This window comes from Aphis gossypii, chromosome 3 (assembly GCF_020184175.1).
Source record: "Aphis gossypii isolate Hap1 chromosome 3, ASM2018417v2, whole genome shotgun sequence".
Classification (NCBI taxonomy): Eukaryota; Metazoa; Arthropoda; class Insecta; order Hemiptera; family Aphididae; genus Aphis; species Aphis gossypii.
The window spans coordinates 1,879,299-1,896,140 of record NC_065532.1 but is presented as its reverse complement, the minus strand read 5'-3'; the positions used below and the strand labels follow the sequence as shown (position 1 = coordinate 1,896,140).

The 16,842-nt window shown below is 24.4% G+C and overlaps 1 protein-coding gene across 1 annotated transcript in view; it reads right to left on the bottom strand.

The window, feature by feature from the left end:
- LOC114121215 (uncharacterized) overlaps positions 1-16,501 on the bottom strand; it is a 49,657-nt gene extending 33,156 nt beyond the window's left edge. The window contains exon 1 of the mRNA XM_050204478.1: positions 16,056-16,501. The gene's annotated coding sequence lies outside the window, so the exon portion shown is untranslated. The remainder of the gene's footprint in view (positions 1-16,055) is intronic.
- Positions 16,502-16,842: the final 341 nt, after the last annotated feature.

Sequence of the window (16,842 nt, the reverse complement as noted above, 5' to 3'; positions counted from 1 at the left end):
ATATATATATGTAATATATATGAGAATAACTCTGTGCAAGCCATACTATATATCTATGGCCCTAGTATGTACCTAGGTGGATACCTTTTGACTCTGTGAAGTGTGTACAATAGCTACACTGTGTACATTGGTCTATCAAGCACACTTGTATGTAAACATTGTCCGATAAGTTTTTATCACGAACAACTTAAAATTCAAATATATTTATAATTTTCACTGTTTAATCGTAATGGTATTGTTTTAACAGCAGCGCTTAAAAACATTCCTATAACTTCTGAGGAAGTATCAAGTAATAAACAAAATAACAAAAAAAAGAAGACATTAAATTTTATCATTGAATCGTATTATGGTAAGTACATACAAGTGCATAAAGTATATTATAAATATATTATATGTAACGTTTTATTATTATTATCATAAAATAATGTGTAGGTAGTTGATGATGTTAAGGTTTATTTGAACTCAACAATTTATAGGTCAATCATATAACTGTAATACGTAGTCATAACTAGTAACTAAGAAAACTAGATAATTATAATTTGGTGGCTTTAATTTCACATAAAATTAATTTTACATAGGTACATTAATATTTTAGATAATGAACAAATTAAAGACGATTTTTTTCAAACATACATGATGATGAGTTAGAAATTATTTTCCATTGTCTTGAATACACTCTTTCCAAATATATAAATATATATTTATATAAGTTAGTTATAAATATAAATACCGCTAGCTAATATAAGTGTATTAATTGATTGGGTTTACATCATAATTTGTAAAAATATCATAAATTAATATATAGTAAATACAAATCAATTATAAAATAGAAATCGATAGAGGAAAAGAGAATAACCTGATATTAGAACTTAGAATATGCTTATAGGTTATTACTTATCACTTAGTAACTTAAGTTAAATATTGCTCTTTGATGGAATTTCTTCACTATCTAGTGAAAACATGATTACGATTTTTATAAAGTGAAATGGATCATGGTTTAGTTTTCAATCGAGTTTCAAAAAATTATAAAAATAAGATGGTATATTTATGTTGAAAAAATATGGAATCAATTGATTTTTAAGGTACGTAGGTATACCTTGATTGTATTTTTATTCAGTAATTTTCATTGAATATTTTATTTTGATATTAACAAGGATAGTTACTTTTATTTAATCATTTAATGTAGTCTATTCGTTGAGTATAGAGTATATTAGAAATCAGATAAAATAATTTATAGTAAACTTTTACTCAAGCAAACAAATGGCACATCAACAGACAACAGTAATATTAATGTTTTATTAAAACATCCACTTTATTGTGTCTTCATAATATTTTTATATATCGGTGATGCAAATGCCATATAGACGAAAGTGAGAGTAACAATAGATGAAGCTGTTAGTTCTAATTTTTAATTTCCATAATGTATTTATATATCGAATTTCACAACATTTTTCTAAATAATTTGATGTATAGATTTAACAAAGTCATACCATAATACAATTATTATAATCGAAACTTTACCGTACTGTTACCAGTTTTCAGCTGGACACTCAATTACATCAATTATATTATTTTATGCCTATTACTATCACTAAACTAGTAATAAATGGTTCCGTCTCGCACTTGTTCACTTCAGCTATTGACGAATACAATAATAGAATAGAATGTTTCTAATATTTTTTAGCAATAATTTCACTTCGAGTACATTGGATTTCTATAACAAACAAAATAATTCTTATTAAAATCGCCTTATTAGTTTTAACTTGACTACCTGAGTCTTGTCTGTCGTAAACTAGCAGCAAATTTTTTTTTTTTGGCATCGGGGAAACAGATTATTATAATAATTTAAAATCATGTCAATCAGCTTTAAATTGTGTCACTAAGTATAATTTATAAGCCCATTTGGCAAGAAGTCCACTTTTTCATCGTCATAAGGACAATTTCACCAATTTCGGTATTGTGCTGTCTTGCATCGATTGTCAGAATGTGCTTAAATATTTGATTTGAGGGATACTGATGAATAAATGTATTGATGTGTTACTCATCAGTCATCACTATCAGAATAAAAGAATAAAGCAAAGACGAAATCAAAGAAAATTAGCATATACCTACGTCATAATATAATATATATAATATGTATATTGTATGTGCGGCTGTAACACAAAATAAATGTGTGTTTAAGAATTAATTAAATTGTATGACGTATAACATAATTCGGAAAAATGTACAAACATACCTACAAATAATAATTATGATTTACCGCACGTGTTCATGGGAGTACTATTATCTACTGCAGGTGCATAGTTACTACTATAATTATTTGTCGACTATCGAGACCTATATTTATTGTACAAATATTAAAATAAAATTGTTTATTGCATCGGATATTTTCATTTTTTATGTTAATATTATTATGATTTACCATTTAAGTAGTTTAATGAAATATTATGAAAATTATTGAAAATTTTAAGCTAAATCTTTATTAAAAACGTTCAATATAAAGATACGTAAATTTAGACGTTGGTACAAATTATTATGAGTACGGATTTCAGTCTTTGGGTATTAAACGTAAATTTATCAATAGGTATAGTGTAAACTGTGAAGTTATGTTGTTACGTGTAGAATTATAGTGAATACAATTAAATATTGTATTTTCGAATACTTATATAGTTTATACTATTCCGTTTTCGTTCAAAAACAATTACGTTATATTATAAGTATTAATACAATCGTTAAATATTTTAAATTTGCATAAGTAATGTACGTATATTATAAATCTCTAAAAATGATTGAATCTCATCAACATTTTTTATTTAATTCCATTCTGTGTACATAATAAATAAAATTTATGTAATATTATTACATCTAAATTCGACATAAATTATTTTATAAAAGTATATGCTTAAATTTTTAAGAAAACTTATCGCACTGTTTTTCGTATCGCCTTTCCATTTCTTTGACTCTATAGATTATTTTAATATACATTTAATCTTTAACATTTTAATTAAATCCTATAACATATTAATAAATAAAAGAATATTCTACAATATTGCTATAACTATGAGTAATAGGTATCTACATTGCATATTAATATTGTATAAATTCCTATCCACTATAACTTGTAATCTAGTTTTTTCCTCAACGCAATTAAAATTAAAGTTCTTAATGATATTAACTTTTATCCAATGTAGTTGACTCAACAACACTACTTGCCCATTTATAAAGAACGAAGTTCTTTCCTATTCCTCTCAAACATCACTTACCATCTATGGGCTAAATTCTTCACTCAATAGGTGTACGTGACTTGTCAATACTTTTTATTCTTTGTTTGTATTTTTTTTAGCTATGATTAGCATATAATATGGAACAAAATCGATGGATTTTTGGAAAAAATATATTTTAAACGTTTTCAATGATACAATTTAATAATTATGTTAATATCAAGCACATTATGTAATCAATATTATATTTCTATTCACCATATTGGTGTTTTGACGATGAAGTTAATTTTTTCAAGCGCCCAGAAAAAAAATTAACATCACAAAATACCTGAAATTCAGAATAATTTGTTCTAAACACGAGACCTCCAAAAAGCAAAATATTCTAGATCATTATTAAACATACTCGTATATAACGGGCTTAATTTACAAAGACGGGAAATAACAGATTTCATCTACCAATATTATAACATTATATGCTTATTATTTAAACGTCCGATGAGCGGTACATAGTACGCTAGTCTCGGCCTGAGGTCCTGCAGATTCCACACGAATCAATTATTTTTTATCATTTATATACAGCGTATGTAAAATGTTGTCGAAAACAAATATACGAGTACATACCTACCTAAATATCTATGTCATACAAATATATGGGTGTGTGTGCGTGTGTGTGTGTGTTACTTAGGCCATAAAATACTCGCTAATCATGTATTATTCGGATTTTACTGGCTGGCTATTAATTTATTTTTCTGCTTGTCAGTTAGCCACAAATCAAAATTTACTCTGTTTAAACATACAAAAAATATGGGAACTCGGAACCGTTGTCTTGTTTGTCAATCTTTAGATATTATAACAAAACTTAAAATCCAAAAACCAACATGAAATGTCTGCTTAAATTATTATGTATTATTGATATACTATAAATAGATTATACGCGTATAGACATTTTATTTTACAAAATAATGTTCAAATTGTACTCATAGGTACCTGAGATAAGATAGATAAGTACATAAGACTTTTTATTTAGTTCTCGGAATTTTTAAATATATTGTACTTGGAAATTAGTAGACTGTTAAAGCTATAATTATACTTTCTTAGACCATACTTACTAAGTCATTATAAAGTTTTTTATTGATAAACAAATTAATACAATGTTGCAAAATTTTTTATTACCTATAAGTTTTTTCTTTGGAATTCAATCAAACTGTACAATAATAAAGTACTTTATTAGTTTTCTGAAATAATACTATAGGCCATTTCATTAACAACTATTATAATAATACTTAATAGTGTTAAATATAACCGTAAAAATATTTCCTTAAATGTTTTTAGTTTTTTCCAATTAATTTAAGAAAAGTATAAGAAATGTTATTCTTTAAACCCTTCACCAAGAATCGGTCCAAAATATCACCCTCAATGTTGAATATCACAAAAGTTTTTCTACCATTAAAACTAGTCATATTAAAAAAAATAATAATAAACACACATAATTGTAAAACATATTATAAGTTATAAACTACATACAATTCCACTCGGAATCTAATAAATGCGATGTTTTTGAAAAAATAAGGCGAGTTTATTTTGTTGATTCAATATTTATATATATATAATCTAATTTTTAAGAATAAAAATAACCTTTCTGCTACAAACCCAAATTGCACTTACTGATTGACGTTCTTAAACAATTTTCTTAGTGTTTTTTATTCCAATTAAATTTATTTTGTGTCAATATTTATATTTTGTAATTTAGAATAAATTTAGTGGTTTTTAAAACTTACAATCGAGTTATCTTTTAATATACATACATGAGGTAACATTTCATCAGGAAGATATTTTTATATTATTTCAATAGCTATAAAATTCGTCTAGCTTTAAGTATTATAGATTATTAGATTAGCAATAATTCCCAAAAATATTAATTTTGGTTACACATTAAAAACATTCGTAAATATAAGTAGGTCTTGGCTAAACTCTAAAAGATGGAATTCAAAATTGTATTTTTCCGTGATGTGTAATATATTTTATTGGTTTACTTAATACATGATTTGCCGCTAGATAGTAAAAATTAACTGTTCACCTGATATAGCTACCTATATAACTTATTGAGTCACTAATTTTTTAAGCTACTTAAAAAATACTGAAAAAAATAATATATAAAGACATAAAGATGATTCGCCACTACGTTTTTCTTATTAAAAAACTGGTTTGACAATGCCATAAAACAAAAAGTATTGGTCAACTAGTTTTTCGCTACCATTATAATAATATAATATATAACGCTTTAATCGTCAATTATATTACGTATATTATATTGCACATCATCATATGGTGATGGTAATATTAATTTTTATTTTAATACTACTTTAAGCCCTTAAAATATTTTAACAGTTACCTATCTATAAATTACTGTAAAAAATATTTTAAATGCATTTTTTTCAAAAGTATTCTGGCTAAGCTTTAATTTGGAAATTATATGCTTATATACTTATTACCTAGCTATATATTATAAGAATACACTAACATATTTTCTAATTATTATTGATAACTAATATTTTTGAAAAATTGAACGTCATCAAGTAATAGTAAATATAGAATAAGAGAGTAGATTACCGATCAGTAATCAATTAACTAGCTTTTTAGAGGGAAAGTGGGTTTGGCTTGTGATAATTATAAAAAGGTTTCAGAGGGGACTACCAATCATCGAAGCTAATATAGATAGTGGAAAGCTACTGCAGGTTATATTTTCTTATCTACGGGACTTTCGTTCTTAGTATTATAAAAATCAATGCACACGTAATTTTGTTCTATGGAAACTATAGTGTGGTATTTGTTGTATACATGCATTTAAGTATCTATAAAATATTTAAAAACACATACATTTATTTTTGTATTTATAATTTTTTTTTAAATTTGCTAGTCAGGCTTCTATGAATACTTGGTACATATTATGTGAGTACCTACTTCAGTACTTGCCTATGAGTACAAAATACATAATAATTGTTAGTACCATTTATTTATGTAAATAGCTGTCTATGAGGTTCAATTGCAGTATGGTAATACAATTTTATTTTAATAGCACTACAAAATTATTGATGTTATTAAAATAAAACAAATAGTAGTTTAATAAACCGTAATTAATTAATTAATTTTATGAATATTTAATGATTTTAAAAATAACCTAGATATGTGCTGTACTATATGCCTAGCATGCATATTTAACAATCAAATTGTATGATATATATAAATATTAATTAATTAAAAAAAAATAAGGATCTGATGGGTATAAATCTCTCATATTAAACAAATCTAAACTTATCAACACATTACATTCTCTGGCTACAGGATATACAAAAAATGGAATTTCAAACATGGGATAATAACGCAATCGATATTGAGAAATATGGAAGTTAGATATATGGAATGACTGTAATAATTCAGGAAAAAATAACAAAATATTTACTAATTTAGACAAAAAACAAATAGGTATCAGTATATCTACGTCTATTATCGTGTAGATAATATATTTAGTATTTAAGGAAAAATAATTATTAAGTTTAAGCTTATAATATAAAGAAATAAATTAAACATACAGAAATAATAATAATAACAGAATATTAAATCTTGTAAATGGGTATTATATTGTTTTAACTATAAGAAACTATTGCAGGAAATGAGAATTTGAATATGATTAATGTTAATTTTCAAATTAAGGTTTTCAAATGTTTAACAAATTGTAAGTGAAAAATTTATTTTATTATTATATAGTTCTAATAAGAACATAAAATGCAGATATTTTCTTCTATTTTTTAGCCTAGGCATATTATAAAATCCAAAGGAATTAATTTTGGATTTATTTAAGTTTATGGTCTGTATTTAGAATACAATATATGAGTAAATACTTAGTATTATAATATAATGATATAATTCATAAATAACTGTACGATTATTATTACCTATACTATAATCTGCATAAAATGTATTCAAAATTAGTTACTATATTATAAAACTAACGGTTTTTTAAAAGTATATATATTATATATATATATATATATTTGATACTATATTTTAAAATCCAATATTATATATTTTTATTGCATTGCAATAATTTATTCTATATCATATTTTACTACAGATGCAGTTTACACTAATATTTTTTCAGGATAAAGATAAAATAAATTCAACTAAAGCATAAACTTAAGTAGTCATAGTGGATTTATGATTTTAATATTATTTTAACTCTAGAAAAGTGTAATTATCTATGTATATCAGATTGAAAAAAATACATATGGACCAGTTAGAAAAAAAATCATATTGCAAAATTCTAACATGTTTTTACATTTTTTTCACAAAAAAAATTAGCATTTTCATAAAGATGTTAATTAATAATATTTAATTATTTTTTTTTACATTAATCCTTATAATAAGATGTATTGTTACTTATTAATTATTACATATAATGACGTTCATGGGGATATGTACAATATGCATATAGTAAAGCCTTTTTGGATTATTTAGTTGGTGTTAGTGTTTTTAATTTTTTCTTAAAATGATTGATGTTTTTACCAACTGATTATGTCGCGTTCAATAACAGAAAAACTGTGTGTAACAGTGGGATTGATAAAATATGTCTATTTTAAATACATATGAAGCTACAAATCATAAAATGGCTGCAATAGTTTGCCTTAGATTTTGAAAGGATAGAATTAGCTTTTAAGATTTTAAAAATTGCATTGTATAATTATATAGTATAAATAATAATAATATACTTGTATAAAATGGTGTACTTGGTGTACAGTTTTAAGTCCCAACGATTAATATTTTTTAATTGTAACATAATAACTAAAATTTTTGGATGAATATTATTTTTCATTAAATTATTTAATTCTACCAAAATATGGACGTACAAAAAATTAACTATAAGTTTATATAAAAAAAAATGTTGACCATATATATTTTTGATATTTTTTTATTGCCGTATTAATAGCTTATGAGAAAGCCTATAAAATTAAATTTTAAACTTTTTTAATAAAATATCATAAAAATGAACTATAACTTACTTGAAACACTTTACATTTTAAATTTCTATAAATAACTTAAAAAGAGATAAAATATTTTGAAAATAATATCATGTCAAGAAAAAAGCTATCATATATATCTGATAAACCGTTTTAACTGTAAAAGAATCGAACGTTGTCGGTATTTTATAAAGGATATATTTTAGTATACGATTATGATGCAAATTTGTGCAAATATTTTAATAGTTAAATAAATAACGTAATGATATTATGAACTAATATTAAAAAGTATAATTTATGATTTGAGTTAATAATTATTAAAATTTTTATTTTAACGATTTCAATTATAACGAAAAACATGTCGCGTAATATTATTCCCATAAAAATGATTCAAATGGGGTGTATTATTATAATTTATTGATATTTAGTTCAATCAAGTCCTGGCCTGTGTATGTATAATATGTAGTAGGTATAATATTATTACGTATTATTTATGTATACAAATTAACTATTTTTTATCAAAATTAATAATTGTAATATTGTATTTAATAGTTTTAGAAATGAACCGATCTAATAAAAAATTTTCGTATTGTTCCAACAAAAACTTCAGTACCTACATAACTCACTAATCATTTTAGTGAATTTGTTAATAATATTTTATAACACTATAAACAGCATTATGTGAGTAAGACGTACGGTACAATAGTACAATACTATAATATGTCAAAATTATTAATGTGTATAAAGTATATTATAAGTGCTATATTTTAACTCCATCTCGTTTTAAAACACGAATTAGTGATAATCATCATCCTTCAACATATATATACATATATATATATATATATATATAATTATCATTTATCATAATTTTATTTTGTTTACAACATTAAATTAACGTTAAGGGTATGACATACCGCTAACATTAACGTAGCCTACATACATAATATACGTCTGTTATCATAATTGGACAATATAATATAATAATATGTTCTTTAATGATATGCGATTTATGATATTATTTACTATATAAAACTTCCAAAACAATTTACCGCGACAAATAAATTAATTTATATTTTTTGGATACAACATTATATACCTATCTATATATTTAGTGATGTCTTGTAATTTCATTAAATTACTCATTGGTATTACATTTAGTCCTCGTACAAATTACGACTATTGCCGTGAAGGTAATCAAAATTTATCTCGAAACCTATGAATAAATAATAATAAAAGAGCTATAATATTATATCGTATTATCTCAAAATGTCTTACATAGTTACACCTCTTTATTTATTATTGTCCATTTAAATAGTTATATTTTTGATTACTGTGATGTGATTTGTATTTTTTTTTATCTCAGTACTTTACAAATATCCTAACCTCCAGAGTAATCAATATCATATGTGATTTCCAATATGGATTATCGTTATTATTTTATTTTTAAAGTAACGTTTAGTCATTATACGGTACAATTTTTGTAAATTATCTTTTTAAATTTAAGTGTAAATACTTGGTAACTTTACAATGACAAACATGTAGTAACAAATTCAAAAATTTCAAAATATTTCATTCAGAAATTAACTAATGCGCCTTCCTACATTTCTAACCGCATATACACTTGATAAATATCTAAGATAAGCATCATGATAGAATGAAGCTATATTTTTTATATATAAATGATTTCACGATAAACTACTTATAACCATCATCCCAACGTGCTTATTAAAAAAATTATCATTCTTTTCTATTCCGGGAAATTCTCAAAGATGCTTAAATCATAATTGATATCACGATATTCATAATGGCTAATATAATATTATAAGCATAACATTAATTTACTAAATTCAAAATAAATAGTGTCACCAATGGGTGGGCTTTTTATCTTAAATTTCACTTGCATATATTTTATCCTTTTCACATTTAATTATTGTTCTTTGTTGAATAGATGGTAATATCATATAAAAATAATAATAAAAAATAATTTACACGAATAACGAATATTTAAGAAATTTAAAACTACTTTAATATTAATATAAAGATTTTATTGTCAAAACAACTGTTCCTATTTTTATTTTTTATTTTTTTCCGTTAATCGTTAACAGAATTTTTTGTTTTTGATTTATTGAATAATAACAACACGATTACATAGATCGTTTTTCTTTACCAACACGGCACAGCACGACGTTTGTATTATAATATGTTATTGTCAATCATTAAACGAATTATATTAAATTGTAGTTGGGTATAATAGGTTGGAAGTTGTAGATACTAGGTTTTCGTTTTTTTCTACATCCTTGTATAATAAAATATATTCGGTTTAATTATCATGGAAATCAATTTTAACTGTGGATACTTACCATATATGAATTATAAACTATACTTATATAGTTATATTATATATGATAATGGCGTATGAGTGTATGACCCAAAAGCCAGGAATTAGAACAATCGATTTGGTTCTCACGCACTATATGTAAATAATATAGGTAATATATGATGTATTATGTATATATATATATATATTTATCATCCATATCATTGTACACCTAAATTATACAAACACCGAATCACACAATAACGTTATAACGCTATACGTGTAACAGCAGACTGCATAATACAAAGGTATCTAGGTGCCGACTATGTATAATAATAATTTATTGTTGCGCCTTCCACAGAAACATAATATATCGTAATAAAATAAAAATTGGGAATCGCTGGGCTATCATTTGGCGTTTTAACTCAATTACGACCCGAAACAAAACTGTTTTGTTATGGCCAATGATGGTGACCACTATCGGCAGATATTTCGAAACCAGGGCGTATAGCTATACTTATATAGGTACTGCGTAGGTATAGTATTTCCGCAAATATAAATATACATATACGTGCGGACGAACGGGATGTTGGGTGTATTTACAATATAGGCGTAATAAGCAAAAATAATAAAATTATATGTAGTAAATAAAAATAATAATAATAAAACAACCACAAAGATATCTTTAGCAAATATCAATTGGTTGCACTTCTTTTTTCGGTATTGTATTCGCTATTATATGTAGGTAAACGTACATATTTAAATTATCGACGGTGGTATTTTTCGTATAAAATTGCAGTCGAAATGCTTTCACCGTTATATATACAAGCCGGACAATATTGAAGACGGTTATCATCCGCTACGTAACATTTTCCATCGGGTCTTCGCGAGACCCGACGTTATATATATACATTATACATATAATATATATCAATAATAATTTTCCCATATATCGCCCGAAACATAAATAACACGCGTATATGTAGGTGTGTCTTTCTAGTGTTTATAGGCGTATACATCATAATAATACGTAATATTTTTTACGTTAGGTTTTTTTTTTTTTGTCACCGGATTTTCAACAGATTATAATTATTATTATTACGAGGAACGGAATAACCCGTAGGTATATACGCGGCTGTTTGATGTATTATATTGTTGTTACCGCACCGTAAATAATAGATAGTCTGAGGATAAATACATAAGTATTTAGTTTTTGTCAAAATCTCAATACGTCGCTTTTTATAACAACCCATTTGTTTTGTATAATATATTATGTATCCGTTATATTATTATACAGTTCAAATAGTTTTTAATTTTTTTTTTTTTATGTAACCCATATTATACTAATTGATACACAATATATCATGAGTATCTATGTATTTATATACAATTATACTTCGTTTTATTAAGAGACAAAATCAAACGAGATGTTTCTTTTGTCAACCTATAATAGAAATTGGGTATTTTTAGACTTTAACGTACCTTGTTTATATTAGTTTATTAGCGGTTAGATTTACTAGAATATTATTTTATTGTCGAATCAAAATCATTAACTCATATGTTTATTTTTTATATTTTTTTATGTAGGTATATATTGAAGAATTTTAAACAAACAGTCAAAAGTTTAACGATAAAAATATTTTTATTTAATTTTATTATTCTATTCAAGAATCCAGTATTTTTATAAATACTGTGTATTAAATAGTATATCACGTATTCAGATTTCCGGTCTTCCGTTAACATTCTAATTAGGAAGATCATCTATATTCCATTACATTTAGGTATTATCATATAAATTACTGGTGGTAGCTATATTATACATAGATTGTATAACACTACCGTAACCCCAAGTCCACAATCTATTTTTATACATCATTACTATAATGTATAGCAATTAAAATAGAAATTTATTTGAAACTCACTTAAATTCATTATATTTTATTTAATCAAACAAAATACATAGTTGATTCATCCAGCATACTCTTTCTTTTTTTCCTTCAAGAATATACAAAGTTATTCAACATCTAATTTTTAAATTTTTAAATATTGTTAAAAACCTTAAATTTTTGAGATTATTTATACTAAGTACATAAGAAGTATTCTACGTGGATACAAACTTTTGTTTTCAAAAAAGAACCCTTCTTTTCTACTCTAAATTATTATTTGGCTGATATTTTTTCTGAAAATGTTAGTAATTATATTAATTAATTTATCAATATTTAATATTTAGTTTATAAAAATGATCAAAGTTTAATAAATACGTGTATACTAGATTCAATATTTCATTTTTTTTTTAAATCATTTTCAAGAACAATTTTTCTTAATATAAATATTTTAATGATTAATATCCATAAAATAATTTGCAATAAAAAAGTAAGGTGCAATTATCATTTGAAAAACAGAAAATTGTACCGTTACATCGTTATAAGACATTCCTTAAGAAGTACAAACATTTTTCAAAAATGTCCTTTAAATATAAACTAGAATTTGAATTATTAAATGAAAAAATACTCTTTACGAGCATGCTTTATGAATTACTCTGTATAGTTTAATGCAGTCTAAACGAAGTCTCAACGGTAAAATTCTTACAATAGAAAACTTCAAAAATGTGTAGGATAAATTTATATAAATTTGATTTCAATTTTAATGTTATTTTCAAAAATATTTCATTAAACAGAAAATTTCGTTAAATTATATTCCGAAGTATGGATGTATATATATTGTATATTATGTATGTATATAAAATCTAATTTATTTTATTTATGCCAGAATAATTGGATCTACACTATTAAGTATTAACACATTTGATCATTAATCATTACTCTTTAATCTTTATAATTTATATAAGATATGTAACAATATGATAAAATATTTTTTTAGAATTCAGAATTCAGATAATCGATACAAGATTCTTAAAATATTATGACCTATCTTATCTTAAAAACTAACTGGATGTACTAATCTATTTAATCAACCTAATATCCTCGTTAATAGCTAATAATAAAATGATTTAATAGTAATAACTTATAATATTCTATGAACTTTACTTATAAGTTTCTTCATGTATTCATCATAGGTATTGTCGTTTTTGTTGTTTATATTTCATAGTTGTTTATTTTTATTAATACTACTTACTAGTGAAATTGTTTTCACCGATATAAGAGGTTATATCTTCAGTGGTAAATTGGGAGTTTATACACATTATTATTGTAATTATATGTAAATGTACTATTAAATGTCCAATAAAATCATTATTATTAAACTTAGTTTGTTTATTTTAATTTTATAAATTCCTAAAATGTTAGCCTAGGCTGCTCATTGAATAATTTTTATAGTACGTTTGCACCATTGCTGTACTACATTTGTGACAAACCACTGTATAGTATTGAAAGAAAGTTTGAAATGATTGCATTGGAGATTATAATAATATAATATGTAAATATATGAGATAACAATGACTGATCAAAATTTAAAGTAATAAGTATAGGTAAATTACATTAATTATTAATTAAATTTGATTAATTTTGATCATAAACACTTAACAGTTGCTTTTCATGATACGCAAATATGCGATATAAGTATATAAATTGAAGATTTTCAAACTTTCTAGCTAACAGCTAGACCAATTTTAGTATATTATATTATATTCAACCATAGTGATCTAATGTATATTCACTTTTCATTATTTTTTAAATATAACAGTGGGTATTGTGAGATTACATAAAGTCTATTGTTTATTATTATTATTATTTGTTTAAATGTTCATACTTATCATATTAACATAATTTTTTAGTTACTTGTGTATTCATTACGGCAGTTCTAACGTCTCGCATTACATAATTCCCATGTGAAAAATTCCCATTCAAAATATAATAATTATATTTCAGTTATTATTATAATATTATGAGTAAAAACTTTAATATCGTATGAAATTATAATTGCAACGCAACCAAAACGTGAGCCGTCTTTTTACCTTATAAGTATTTAGATCTTAGTGAAAGTGTGCGATAGTTATAAATAACAATACCTGATCATTTGATCATTTAATTTAATATCAAATGTTTGTCTATTGTCTTTACTGATTAGTTAAATCTATTAGCCATAAGTTAATGATTAATATTCTAGTGCCTATTTCTATCAATTCATTTAGATTGGAATAATGCTACGTAATATCTTTTTGAAGTGAACGTCTATAATTTTTATTATAAAATTTTTCTTTAAAAATTAAATTAGTATCATAAAATGGAAAAAATGAATTAATGATAATTTAAAATACTAAATAGTATTATAATTAGATATTATCACATTCATTGCAATACGATCAAATTTTTTTTCTGTATTTTTTCAATATTATATAGTATGCTTTAATTTTATATTATGTTTATTCGAAATAAAAACATTTTATAAAACTCAAAAGTGTATAAAAATCAATTCATTGTTAACTTACATGCATAGAATTATAATAATTAAACCGTAATTCTAAGTTTTTAAAAGAAAGTAAGTCACTTAAAAAAATATACGTTTTAGAGGGTTTATATACCAAAATATACCTACATCATATTTAATTGGTAACAACCAAAATTAATCAATAATAATCATCATATTTTTAATTATATTAAAATTTAAAACATATATATTTATTTAGACTTAATAAAAATAGCTAGTCTCAAAAATATATTAATGTAGACGTAAATTAAAAGTTTAATCCTAATAACTAGCTATACTTTTAATACCTTAGTATGATTAACCATCATCATTTTATCAATTTTATAAATTATAATCACAAAAATTGTGTTTACACATATTATTAATTATATCTTATACATAATTAAGCTGAATCATCCGTATAATATATTTAAAACCGTTTTATTTTGAACATTGTGTAATTTTAATAATTTTAAAACAATTTTTTTTTAGATCTGTTTTATTTTGTCAACATTTAAAAATGTTAACTATTTTTCTTCGTCAAAAATAATATTTTATTTAGTTTTTATAGATGATATTACATAAAAACTAATCAATAAGTAATATTATTGTTATTATTATTATTACAATCAATTAAAAATTAATTAATTTTTTCGAGTTTTAATTTGTGTAACCAAAATAAATCGCGGCTTTATTATGTACGAAATGATTTTTCAAACATGTTCATCTAAATTTTTTCCTTTAATAATGAATTTATTTTAATGATTCTTATATAAAAGTATGAATTATATTTTCGAATTTCCTACTTATATTTGTTTACTATTTAACAAATGGCTAAGTTTAACTTTAAAAATAAAATGCGTTTTTTCGATGAATTAAACATTTTATATCTCTCAGCTATTGCATAGTTTGCATGTACATAAAAAAAAAACAAGTTAACAAGACGAAAAATAATTGGTCAGAACATAATATTATTACTGACGAAAATGAAAAATAATCAACAACAGTTCGTTTATTCTTATTGATTACTATAATATTTATTATTATTATGGTTATACGGAAGTCGGCACTCACTTATACGTAGGCGTCTGGCTTGGTAACGATGACGTCCCCTCGGTGGCTGCTTCCAGCTCCAGTGCGGTGTATATGGTCAGTGGCGGCCAGCGGCACTAGTATAATATGCGACAACGGTCGTCGTGAGATTTACCGGACTATACACTAACCTTTATTAAAGTGTGATTGCATTAGGTACGTCAATGGTTAAGTATGATATAATTATGTACATCGCATCGTGCGTCTGTGTATGACTACGCAAGCTACAAATCCGTTGTCACAATACGGAGCGACTTAAGACCGACGAAACGATCGTGTAACGACGAAGAAATAAAAACCAACAGCGCGATATTTTCTGTTATGGTCACATGCGCGTCCCGACCGACTGTTCGTTATCGACGGTATATCGTGTTCTCCGGCCGACTGTTAATTCGCGGCCGCCGCACTATCGCTCGCTGGTATGATTTTAGTGCCACTCTCCGCGATCGCACGAACACGCCCCTTCCGTGCCACCGATCAACGCGCTCATCCGAGGTATCATCTTCATTATAAAAAAATCAAATTTTTATAATTTTTATATATATATATATATATATAAGGTAAAAAGTTACATAATATTCTATTTATCAATAATTATTATTGAAAAATTAACTACATAATCGAATTAGCTACAAAAATACATACTAAAAGACACATTAGATGAACATTTTGTAGAATAAAACCATAAGTGTTTCGATTTAAGCCAAATATTTAAAGGTTGATTCGGGTGTTTTTAATAAAATTCATTTGATTTATATGGGTCTGGCGT